Genomic DNA, 13,342 nt, shown 5'->3' with positions numbered 1-13,342 from the left:
ACCATCTGTGTCAACAATGCAAGTAACATAGGCATTACACTCTCAAATTTTTGTAAGATGACTGAATTATAGAATCATAGGGCTGGAAGGGACCTTGGAGTCATCTAGTCTAACCCTCCTACCCAGGGAAGGAGACCTTATACCAGTGATGGCTAACCCTTTTGTAAAGGTGTGCCAAAATTGTGCATGCGTGAGTACGTGATCCACCCACCTGCGCATGTGCGTGCAACCCTCTGCATGGGGGACAGGGAGAGAGTATTCTCCTGGAGGCTTTCCTGAAGCCTGGGGAGGATGAAAACGGCCTCCCCTGGCTCTCCTGGAGGCCCTCCGGAAGGTGAAAATGGATCATCTCCGGACTTCCGGTTGGCCTGTTGTGCCCATTTCATCCTTCCCAGGCTCTGGAGGCCCTAAAGAAGGCCAAAATTCATGTGCCGGAGCTGAGGGCTGCCGTGCGCGTGCTGGCAAATATGGCTCCATGTGCTACTTCTGGCACCCGTGCCATAAGCTTCACCATTATAGCCTTACACCATTCAAATGGTTGTCTAATCTTTTCTTGAAAACCTCCAGCAATGGCATGCCAACAACTCCAAGAGGCAAACTGCTCCATTGATCAATTGTTCCCACTGTGCTTAATTCCAGGATGGATTTCTCTTTAACAAGCTTTGACCCATTGCTTCTTGCTCTACCCTCAGGTGCTTTGGAGAATAAAATGACCCTCTCTTCTCTATGACAGCCCCTCAAGTACCAGAAAATAGGAAGCTCACTTCTTGTTATTCAGGATACTGCTTATAAGAACTATGTGCTTAAAGCTCAAAGCATTGTTAGAGGCCCCACACATTCACTTCACGGTCTGTTTCTGTTGCTCCCCTCTGGGAGGAGGTTTCTAAGTATTTCTAGCAGGACTACCAGGTTCTGTAACAGTTTTGTTCCCTATGCTATCCATCTGGTAAACTGGTAAAATGAGATATTCATTTTTCTTGCCATGTACATATAAACATCCAAACTAGACCGTGTTGTTCCTTTGAGTCATATATATGGATATGTGGCTATATGCATAATTGTGTATTATTTATTTATCCATGTTTGCAGGTGGTGACCCTTTGAGAGCTGTATGCAATGAAATTTCATTTTAATGTATACCGATTAGTGTATATTCAAAGTGACAATAAAGTTATTCTAAGTCTAATCTTCTAGTAACTAATCTTCTAGTAATTCTAATCATTTTCTTCAGTAGGCTAACTTTAACCCTTTAAAGTTAAAGGGTTAAAAGTTAACCCTTTAACATTAAGTGTTAAAGTGACCTTAACCATTCATCATACAATTTAGCCTCCAGACCTCTTATCATCTTTGTTCCTCTTCTCTGCACTCTTTCTAGGGTCTGAGCATCTATTTTGTGTCAGTGATGACCACAATTAGATATAGTATTCTTGCCCAATATTACTGACTATTCCAGTCCAATATGACTGAAGACACATTGGGTGTTGTATTAGAGTTTTAGGGACTTAACTATTATTTGACTATGTTCAAATCAGAGTGCAACATCAAGCACACAAATCTTCCTCTCATCCTCTCTTATCCAACCTCTCCCCCACACATGATCATCACCCCTAAATATCATTAATCTTTAATGTGAAGAAACAAAATTCATGTTTCTCTTAGTGAAGGCAGAAAAGAAATCTTAAGTTTCACTCTTCTTCAGAATCATCTCCTACCATCTGTTTGTCAATTCTGGATATGGATGGCATGAATATCATTAATCTAGCATAGCTACAACATGCAGCAGAAGTCACCTACTCTTCCCTTGGGTTTTTTTCTTGGCAAATTGCCTAACATAGCTGTTAGCCAGACCACTCATAAGAAGCAGGTCTTTGTATGTGAGATTCTGTACATTTTACAGTGAAAATACTTATTTTATTTTTATTGTCAAATTTATTTTCTGACCATCTTGCTACAGAGGCAACTTTGGATGGCTTGCCACAAAATATAGGAGAAAGCTGGACTGATCACATTTTACCTCAGGAAGACACAGTTAATAGCATCAGAACAGCAGCAGATTCTCTCTGTGTGTGTGTGTGCGCGCGCGTGCGCACATGCGCGCGCATGTGTGTATGTGCAGGGAAGTTTTTAGAGGGCCTGTTTTTGGAAAGGAAGCAGAGGCAAGAAGTTATGGTGCACTGATAGATGTGGGAAGATATGAAGATATTGCATAAGATATTTCTATTTCTAGTTATTTTTGAGGCCCAACTTTTTTAAAGCACCAAATATATTCAGATCCCTCTCGTCAAAGTCTTATCATGCCCAATTCCTCTGCATCTGATGCAGTAACAATAGATGAGTGTGTATTAAATCTTTAGTGCCTCTTTTGTGATGTGCTTATTGTACCCCTGGGATATCCAGAAGGGATTTAGGAAGCATAATAAAATGTCAGATACATTGTGCAGCTATACTGAAAATTTATAGTCCAAGGTCTTGCACTGCTGAGTCCTCCTTTGCGGGTGAGTTTTAAATAATCTGAGACTTTTCTTATATGCTAAAATTAGGGTTCTGTTGAGAAAATGGATCAGAAGTAAGCAACAATATTGCAAATATATTGTTATAGTTTCATTGCTACATGTTGGCTTTATTTTTACTCTGGAAAGAGGGATTGCTTTAATTTAGCAGTCATTTACTTAAATTTCACCTTTCAAAAGGAAATTCCTCCCTCTTCATCTGAATAAAATAGGAGTTTTCAGCTTAATTCTTGGTACACTTCATAATCATCAATTATTATTTTTTGCTTCTAAAATATGGAACTATGGCCAGGGGTAGCTCTGAATACAACTCCAATCAGTAACTCTGCTGAAACAGCAAGGGACTGAATGTACCACTTTCCAGGCATTAAATTTGCCCCTGCAGCAAACCAATCAAAAGTATAAATCTTACTGAGGAAAATAATTGCAAAACAAGAGATTGCACATGCCAAGAATGAGGTAGCGACAATGCCTGGGAAAACTGTTCAGCTTTGCAACTATGTTTGATTTATACATTGCTTTTCTTCTTGAACATTGTGTTAGGATAACAAGTGAATAAGCAAATGAAACAACCCCATTTATAAAACCATGTAGCTGGGAGGCTATCCCAACTTTCTCTTTTCCTAGGTGAGATAAAAATGAAAAGAGATCAAGAACATGGCACAAAAGAGAGAACTGTGGCCATTTATATCCCTCAACTTCAAAATAAATGTATTTTCCCAGGATGACTTACAAGAGAACAAGACATTAGGAAAGAACAATAAAAGTGTAAGGAAAAAATGGATTGCAAAGTAAAACAGAGCAGGAGGCTAGGGTTATCAACTGTTAATATGTAGATCTTGGGAAATAAATACTTTTATCTGGTGGTAAAATAATGATGATGATGGGAGGAGGGATTCCTATGAAACAATGTTTGAAGTGAAGCAATTCCAGTGACGAAGAGCAATGAAAAAGGATTTCTTTGTTTGCAGCTTGCACATTTCAGGTTTATCCATGTATTATAAATAATTCCTTCATGCAATTAGTGCCAATGGGTTTATCTGAGAAGCGTGAAAAAAAGGACTAAGGGTAACATGACAGCAGTTTTCCAATATTTCAGGGGCAGCTACAAAAATAGGGGATCAACCTGTTCTCCAAAGCATCAGAAGACAAGACAAGAAGCAATGGATGGAAATTAATCAAGGAGAGAACCAACCTAGAAAGGGGACCTTTCCTGAGAGAACAATTCACCAGTGGGACAGCTTGCCTTCAGAAGTTATGGGTGCTCCATCACTGGAGGTTTTTAAGAAGAGATTGGATAGCCATTTGTCTGAAATGGTGTGGGGTCTCCTGCTTGAGCAGGGGGTTGGGCTGGAAGACCTCCAACTCCATTCCAACTCTATTAGTCTATATTCTATTAATCTATTCTTCTGTTATCTTATTAAACTATATATCTTATAGGGGACATGGGCAGCATAACATTTAATAATAAATAAATACATATGTAATAATAAATTGATATGATATGAACGGCAGAATAGAGAGGGGTTTACATCTTCTCCACAAAGTTCCCCAACATGGACTGCCTGATTTACTTAACTTTATTTTAAAGAAAATAAATTCAATTAATTGTCCTCCAGCTTTAGAAGGTATCATTTACCTTAAACAATTGTTGCTTTACTAACAGCCAGCTACCCAGTTTTTAAATCATATCAACCAGTGGTGGGCTTGTATCGGTTTTACTACCACTTCTGCATTGCATCCGGGTGGGTGGGCGGACCCTCCTGCCACTGCCCCTACCACTTTGGCTGAACCAGGCCGAACCAAGAGCAACCCACCTCTGATATCAACATTTCCCAATGCACTGTTTCAGACACAATGTATCAATAATATCAGCAATAAAACATCTGCAGGTGAATAAGGCAAGATAACAAATACATTTGTGTCATTGCTTTTTACTTTGTCATGCCAAAAATCTCTGAAGCAAATATCAGATAAAACTTCAATGATTTGTACCGAAGAGTAAATGTACTTACAGCTTTGTGGCTGAGTTTATTTTTTCTGTGTTGTCCACAATACCTGTACATTTTTCTGATGCAATATTGTTTCCAAAATATTGGTGTTTGAGCATGTTGGTTTTTCCCTAATCCTTCTCATAAGGATAATAAGAAAAAAACATACTTTCAGATGATGGTGGGGATATTCAGCTTAAATAAACAGAAAGCTTGTTGTGAAAGGCTATTCTACAGTTTGGATATACATAAATTCAGAAGAAAAGAAATATTTCTTAGCTGGTGGACATTGCCTTCTAGATCTAATCCACAGCTAAGACGGCATGCATATTTGGCTTAAGATTCTTGTTGGTACTGAAGGTTTTGTTGATGCAAGTCAACAGCTTGAAGAAATGCTCAGTGAACTCACAGCAGGAGAAAAAAATTGAACTTCTCTTCCTAGCCACCGAGTTTCTTTGGCAACTCCAGCAATTGCTTTTTAAATATATTTTTAAAATGCATTATGCATGTTCATCACAACCACGCAGTGGACATCTTGCTTAGCTGAGTATTTAAAGCACCATGCCCCATTTGTTTTTAAGTTATATAAGTGCAGCTTGCTGTTTTCAATGAATTATAGATTTGATATCTCCAATGACTAAATTAACTAGAGACTGTGTCACAGCTTATTTGACAGTTAATCTTGTAATGCCTCTTAGGATGATCTCAACAGACAGCTGTAACTTAACATTGATAAATAGGCCCATTTGGCATATATGTTTTTGTCACTTACCCAAACTGCCTCTAAAAATCAGACTTAACTGTTATGTTCTGAGATGTATTCCTAAGAATGGTAAGATGCCAAATGCATTCAGCTCCCAACAGTCAAACGCCTTGTCTCATTTTACGTGGGAAGCTTCCGAAGATCCAAGGTAGAACGTGTTCTACCAAGGGCATAGTTACATCAGCACAGTACTTAAAAAATACTGGTATGCTACTTCCAAATGGGAGCAGAATTAAAGAACTAAAAATGAACAACATAATGACTCATGTATTAGTCATGCAAAAGAATGGACAAAATCCAAATCCCTCTGAGTGATTTACTGTAGCATACCCATACAGAGTGTCTTGTGCCTGAATAAACATTATGTTCACAGTGTTCATGAAAGATGTTTCACTCCCTTATGCAGTTAGCGTATTAGCAGAGGAGATGGTTACTCTCCATGGTATTATCACACAGCTTTTCATAAGCACCAATACAAATGCAGGAAGACATCCCTTGGCCCTCCTTTTAAGAGCCTCAGTTGCTTGGGGACACAGCATTCTTCTGTTTTTTCTCTCTCTCCTAACATCCTATATTAATGTACTTTGAGAACAAAACTGGTGGTTAAGTAAATGGTGGGGAGAAACCCCAAGCACTGAATTCTTCATGGGATTACTAATTGTATTGATGTTAATGAAAAATGTCACTCCTTAATCATTTGAAATATTTAGAGGATGGGACACCAAATGAGGCCATTATTGTAGTGCCCTCTACAATTAAATTCAGATTAGTGCTAACTAGTTGGAACTTTCTCTCTTTCATAGCTCTGATAATCTTATGAGTCTACTTCCACAAGGGGAAGAAGTGTTGCACTAGTTCAGAACCAACTCAGCACAATGCTGGCTGTGAACCAATTTATTTCCAATTGAGCAGTGATGTATTTAACACTGCGGCAAAAGTGAACTTTTATTAACATTACTATAGTGCTGCAGAGTTTCTGGCCTATACCTTGCAACTAGGCTCTTTTCCTGTTGATATGAACTCTTCATTTGTGGAAACATTTTCCCCACTCTACATTCTAGCTTCTATTCAATATGGTCTTTTCTTTGCAAAGGAAGAATGATTGTTTGATAGCTTAGCAGCTTCTCCTTATAGCAATAAATGTGCATAAATATATACATACATACATATACGATATATAATTGGTGTCAAACTCACGATCAGTGGTGGGTTCCTACCGGTTTGAACCAGTTCAGGCAAACCGGTAGTGGTTTGGTGGCATGGGTTGCTGGAACCGACAGCGACCTAGGCTTGCCATGCCCCCGAACCGGTTCTCCTATGTGCCGCCATCCTTTTTTTTTTTTTTGCTTCTGCAGATGCACAGAACAAATTTTATTGCACTGCGCTTGCAAGCATATGTGCGTGAAGCATGCATGCGTGACACACACGAGCGAACCGGCAGTAGTACCTGCCAGAACCTACCCCTGCTCATGATGTCACATTGCCATCACATGACATTTTTTTCCTTTTGCAGAGCTGGGGTAGGCGTCCGGACCATGGGTCGCCAGTTTCACACCCCTGCTATATATATTGTGTGTGTTGTGTGCCTGTGTATGTATTTTGATCAAATGATGTAAATGTGAAAAGAGTGAAAAAGAGGTGTTTTTCAAGTCTATGACTGACGGTAGATCAGAATGGGGCATTGAATAGATATTCCTACTGGTGAGTTGAAGGGATAGACCATCGATTGACTTCTGCCAGTCTTAGCTTTGGGGTGGGGGGCACTGTTAAAAAAAAGGATTATGTGAATTTTCATGAGAAGGATTAGCATTAGCATATGTAGCATATCATGCAGCAAGAGATCTCCAGCATTTTTGTTCTTGGGTCTTCCCATATGATGTTTAGAGTCTTTAGGTCTTCCAGGAACGTTCTTCAACATATATTTTGAGGTCATCCTCTTGGTTGTTGGGCATCAGGGAGCATCCATCTCATTGTCATTATCTGCCATTACTGGCCCCAAACCTAGATGATGGCTAGCAACCCATCTCTGTAAAAATTATAACTGGTATGGAAATAACAAGAAGAATTTCAAGAAAATTTAGTCAACCATGAGGGACAGTAGTAATTATTACTACAAGTTTCTGTCCTCTTATTTTTCTCACCCCAGATGACAAATATGCTTCTATGATTCATTGGGAATCAGAAATAAATTGATTGATTGCCAAATTATGACCAAAAATATACTTCAAAATACATTTATCTTGAACTAGAAATCCCAAATGTCAGTTTAGGAAGAACAGCATCTTTAGTGGTTCCATAGAATTTAGTATACATTGTTTTCCATAGTGTAAAATGAAACAAATATTTGTTTGAAACTAGAATTACTTAATTGTTTGCCAACTGAGTGTGATACCTTTGTAATTAATTGTTTGATATAGTGCCATGATGGTGAACCTATGGCACGCATGCCACAGGTGGCATGCAGAGCCATATTTGCCAGCACGGCAGCTCTCAGGAGCCCTCAGCTGATTTTTCAGCCTTCCGGAGGCCCGGGAGAGCCTCTTTCGCCCTCCCCAGGCTTCAGGAAAGCCTCTGGAGCCTGGGGAGGGCAAAAATCCCTTCCTGCACGGGAGGGTCGTTCATGCATGTGTGGTGGGAGTTGCTCATGCACGCACAGGTGGGTGAGTGATAGTGTGCATGCACACACTTTTGGCACACTTTTAGAAAAAGCTTAGCCATCACTGATAGTGATATAGTGATATAGCATTAAAAATCAAATTCTAGTCCTTTCTTGTGTCTATTAGTCCATCCTTCTTCCAATGGATATTCCCCAGATGTATTAAGTTTTAAAAAAAATCAAAAAGACTTTGATCATATTTGGAGTCTGTTGGAGAAGAACTGCAACTTTCTTAAATAATATGTTATCTGATAGTAATAATATACTGTATAATTTATCATAAAATGTGGCCTTTTACCATTTTTGTGTACCCTGTTTTCCTGAAAATAAGACCTCCCCAGATAATAAGCCCAATCAGACTTTTGAGTGCATGCACTAAAATAAGCCATCCCCTGAAAATAAGTCCTCCCCAAAACTATTCCAACAGAGCAGCAGCCATGAGGTAGCCAAACTCACCTCCTCCTGAACCTCAAAAATAATAAGACATCCCTGAAAATAAGGCCAAGGGTTTCAGGGTTCCAAAGAAAATAAGACCCTGTCTTATTTTCTGGGAAACACGGTACATAATCACATTTTGTGTCATTGGTAAACGTAAAAACACTGAAAATGATTAAAATCAAAGGTCTGAGAACTTTCACTTGATTAAACATGTTTGATTAATCAGTTGCTCACATGAAATCACATGAATATCTACAATAAGCTCTGAATGCTAATTAAATACAAAATACGAAGTCCATTTTCAAACATCTCTCCTAGTTTGTATTGAATTGGTTGTGTATTTCTTACTCATTTGAGATACTAACAAAGTGTTTTAAGACTCAGTCTAATGCTTCATGCTAATGTCTTCTTGCTTTTGAACAGCAACAGTATACCAGAGATATCAAAATGGAGTTGGTGTCAGCCCGACCAGAAGAGCAATTTGCTTTAAGCATGCTTGCTGAACACCATCAATTCTTTTGGACAGAAGGTACATCGGCAGCTTTTACCTTAATGTTCCTGTTAATCTCAGCACACCTGGAAAAGCATCTTACAGAGGTATCACACACAGTTGGCAAAGGTTCACGGAAGTTCCACTAAGATTACGATACTCCTCTGTATGCTTCCTTTCATCTTGGATGCAGTAGACTCCAGTAGACAGTTGCTCAGTTTCTGTTCCACAAGCTATTTTTTTAAAAAAAATCTGTATCTCTGTTGTATCATCTCACTGAGAAACTGCATATCCTAGTGCTTTTAATAATTTTTTTAAAAGCTGCAAATGGAATGCATTTAATTATTGATAAAAACCTCAAGTGGTTAGCAGCATGTCATTCTGTCCTTGGAACAATACATGATGCATTCCCCTCTCCTATCCGGGATGAGTTAAATTGATAATGGCTTGAAAATGGCTCAGCCTCAACCCTATTTCAGCAATTCATGATGGTGAACAAAGCTTTCTGTCCTTCCAGTGGGCCCTAATAAATTCTATTGGCTTCACTGAGACGGGACAATAGAAAAATACAAAATGTGTTGATTCCCATTTCCCCTGTAGGCATTAGCCATAAGGAAGTAGGGAGTGTTGGGTCACTGAATCTAGGTCAGTCAATACATTTCATTGGACTTTAAAAAAAATCAATGTTTATTACCAGCTGAAAGATAACATTTGTCAGTTGAACTTTCCTAGAATAAGTTTAAATCATTCTTTTATATTTAAATTAAAATAATTTACTAGCTGTTTGAGAATAAAAAAAAATCTATTAAATTAAAACCGCTGTGGAATTGTGGAATTTTTAAATTATTCTTAAAATATAAGAGCCTTGATGTGAACATTTCCCCTTCTCAAAATGCACTAAAATACTTGAATTTTAGGAGAAAGAAGAGTTCTGCCCATTGTAATATAGCTGGCAATTTAGCTAACTATGAAAGCTTATTGAGTTGATCCACTTCAAATATGCATCTGGAAATGAAAGCAGATGTTCATTAGGCTTTGGCAAGAAAGTTGGATTCGCTTTGATGAAGCCTCTTGTCTGTGATACAGAGGTGAAAGACAGCATGATTTCCTTCAGAGGCCCTTTGTGGCAGTGCCCAGCCTTTCTTTGCCACTTCCAATTGCTTAAAGATTCTTCTGATATCTAACAAGACCACAGTAATCTCTTTTATCAATTAGAATCACTATAGGAGGAAGATAAATGGGTGTGATGGCTCAGCGGTTAAAGATGCTGAGGTCTTGTCAGCTGAAAAGCTGACAGCCTGAGTTTGAGACATGAGAACCGTGCAAAGGGTGAGCTCCAGTTCCTTGCCCCACCTCCTGCCCACATTGCAGTTCGAAAGTATGCAAATGCAAGTAGCAATAGGAATTACACTTAGACTTATATACTACTTTACAGTGCTTTACAGCCCTCTCTAAGCAGTTTCCAGAATCAGGATATGGCCTCCAACAATCTGGGTCCTCATTTTACGCACCTCGGAAGGATGGAAGACTGAGTCAATCTTGGTGACATTCGATCTGATAAATCAGAGGCAGCCGGCAGTCAGTAGAAGTAGCCTGCAGTATTGCGCTCTAATCACTGCACCACCGTAGTAGATAAATTGGTAATTGTAATTGTAATTTAATAAATTTATATGCTGCCCAATCCCATAGGACTCCGGGCGGTTTACAAAGTACAAGAGTAAAAATAAAAAGTTAAAATATAGGGAAAGAGAAAACAGATTTAAAAGTAACACACCATACACTCGACCTAATTGGGGCTGGACCTCGTTCATGGGGTCAACAGCCCCAGGCCTGCCGGAACAGCCAGGTTTTAGTGGCTTTTCGGAAGGCTGAGAGAGTGGGAAGGGTCCGGATCTCTGCGGGTAGATTGTTCCACAGGGCCGTACCCCTTTGGTCGGAAAATAATAGCTTTTGATGCTCTTTGGCATATAGTGATGCTGGCCATATGATCATGGAAATGTCTTTGGACAATGCTGGCTTTCTCAGCTAAGAAATGGAGATGAGCACGGTCCCCTAGAATCAGAAATGACTTCCTCCTTTATTATAGGAGGAAGATGATGCAGATGAAACAGAGCAACATTCTTTACTTATAGAAAAAGTCGTGATGTTTCATGAACAGCCTCAGAGGGATGCTTTGCCTAAACTGTGACTGCAACTGGATCTCTTTGAAATCCACATAGTGTTTATGATTGTATTAATTATTTTTCAAATCAGGCAAAAATTGTATCTTGAGAATAGAGACTTTTATATGCTAGAGGTTAAAGTTAATTTACAGTCTTTTCCTATGTGTTGCCAAGAAGATAATTAGGCTATGTTAATTTGCTGCAAAATTTACATTATATTTAAATAATAATGCATTGCACATCCCACTATTGTAGGAAATGCTGAAATTGTATGACCTATGTATCTATTGGATCAGCTCTCCAGCTAATGACAGATGAGCAGCTTCATAACTCTGCATTTTTTTAAATGCAAAGGATCTGCAAGCTCTGGCAGTAAAAGTTAAAGAACAAAGTGTAATGTTGTATGGGAAAATCCTTAGGAGACAGGATGAAAAGATGCTGCCTAGGAAACAGCTGATTAGTGAGTGGGACTAGAGACACCAAAGAGACCCTCCCTAGTTTCTCAGGCAGTAAAGAAAACAGCAGATGAATTGCTCTTTCAGACTTGCAAAATTCAGTTGATGCATCTTTTCAAGTAGAAAACCATAAAGTAGAATCATCTGGTCATGTTTCCTGACTGGTCTGCCCTGTAAGATTAGCATGAAGTGAAAAGTGGGTTTAAAATTAAACATAAAAAAGACCAAACTAATCACAATAGTAGAATAACTGACCTTAGAATTTGTAATGAAGATATTGAAGTAGGGGAGAGCTTTTAGGCAGTTTGATGTTGGAATTGGTGTTGGAGAACACTAAGAACAATGTGGAGAGCCAAGAAAACAAACTGGTAGGTGGTTGAACAAATCAATCCAGTGTTCTTATTGAGGGCACAAATGGCTCATCTTAAATTACCATATTTTGGGCAGGATCCAATCTGGGTTCTATTTCGGACACATTTATGTGAACATCCAGATCCCTGGAAAAAATTGTAATGCTGGAAAAGGTGAAAGGAAAGGATGACCAAGAGCACGGTCAATGATTCAGTTACATTGAAGATGGGTTGGAAAACCCAAAAGACCAGGTTAGGGATACATCATCATGAAAAAAAAAATCTACGTGGTTGCTAGGAGTTGAAAATGACTTGCTGGCACAAATCAGATCATTCTGTCTGATCTGGAACAGCTTTTAAAATATAAAACACTTTCAAACAGAGGACTATAAAACAGAACATAAAAAACCCCATGATAGCACAAGGATCTTGATCACCCTCCGTTTCATTTTTGAATGAGATTAGATAAACACTTGGAAACATAGTTCATGTGGAGCACGGCGAAAATAATTGATTTAGTATTGAAGTGAACTTTCACTGTATCTCATTGCCATCATCGTTATTCTTCCTGATACATGATTTGATGTGGTCAGTAGCTAAATTTCCTCAGCAGGAAGATTTGACCTACTATATTGAATTGCAGATCTGCCTGCCTGCAGCATTAAAAATGTGGGGTGGGGGGACACTGATAAAATAGAAGCTACTAGTTAAAGTGATTCAACAGATGAATTTAGGTGTCCTGTGTAAAAGCTTGCCTCATGAATGCAAACCAATAGACCTGGATTTTGAGAATATAAGAGTGAAAAGAATTTTAATAATATATGACGTGTCACATCTGCCGCTTGCTGCAAATTATAGTGTCTTCTAATGGGAAACATTTCTCATTAGTGCAGATTCATTTACTGTAAATATATTTCAAGGAAAGGAAAGCACAAATTGCGAACGCCATTTTCTTGTCGAGGCACATTTTTTTTAGCATTGTTAAACAAAATGCTTTGCCTATGGAGCATTTACTCTTCATTGCTTTGCAGCTAATAAGAAAACAAGCTTGATATTCATGACAATAAATTGAAATCCTTATTCCCCTAGTGTGTTTTTAATAGTGTTTTGGAAACATATCTGGTTTTTAATTAGAGTCGGAGGAATTTATAATTGCTTTGTGGTCTGTGAAGCCAAGCGTTCGTCTCTTTCCACAGAGAGGGAAAAAAGCTCCAGTGACAAACCATCCTAAGATTCTCCCTATATATGGAAAAAAAATATTGCTAATATTATATTTTAATGTTTCCAGGACCCGCCATAGCAACCGTTTTCAAAGCTATGAGGTAAACTGTATATTTACAAGATGCTTGTGCCTCAAGGAATTTCAGGACTATTAAAATACTTTGGTAAGTGGCAGGAAGCTAAAATTCAAAACATAAATGGGCCAAGATAAATTTTCTTACCAGCCAAAGGATTCTTGTGAGTGCTATCAAGCAAAATTCTTCACCCAGTTTTTACCTGACTAACTTTCCAGTAAAGCTAAACAAC

General features: G+C 38.6%; 1 long non-coding RNA gene across 1 annotated transcript in view; it reads right to left on the bottom strand.

The window, feature by feature from the left end:
- Positions 1-4,820, bottom strand: part of LOC148045493 (uncharacterized) — a 60,637-nt gene extending 55,817 nt beyond the window's left edge. Inside the window, exon 1 of the long non-coding RNA XR_015696596.1 lies at positions 4,526-4,820. This is a non-coding gene — a long non-coding RNA (uncharacterized LOC148045493). The remainder of the gene's footprint in view (positions 1-4,525) is intronic.
- Positions 4,821-13,342: the final 8,522 nt, after the last annotated feature.

This window comes from Thamnophis sirtalis, unplaced genomic scaffold (genome assembly GCF_051295495.1).
Source record: "Thamnophis sirtalis isolate CommonGarterSnake01/CBP01778 unplaced genomic scaffold, rThaSir2_p1.2 scaffold_5, whole genome shotgun sequence".
Taxonomy (NCBI): Eukaryota; Metazoa; Chordata; class Lepidosauria; order Squamata; family Natricidae; genus Thamnophis; species Thamnophis sirtalis.
Note: the sequence above shows the minus strand (reverse complement) of the source record. Positions and strands in the feature narration are given on the sequence as shown.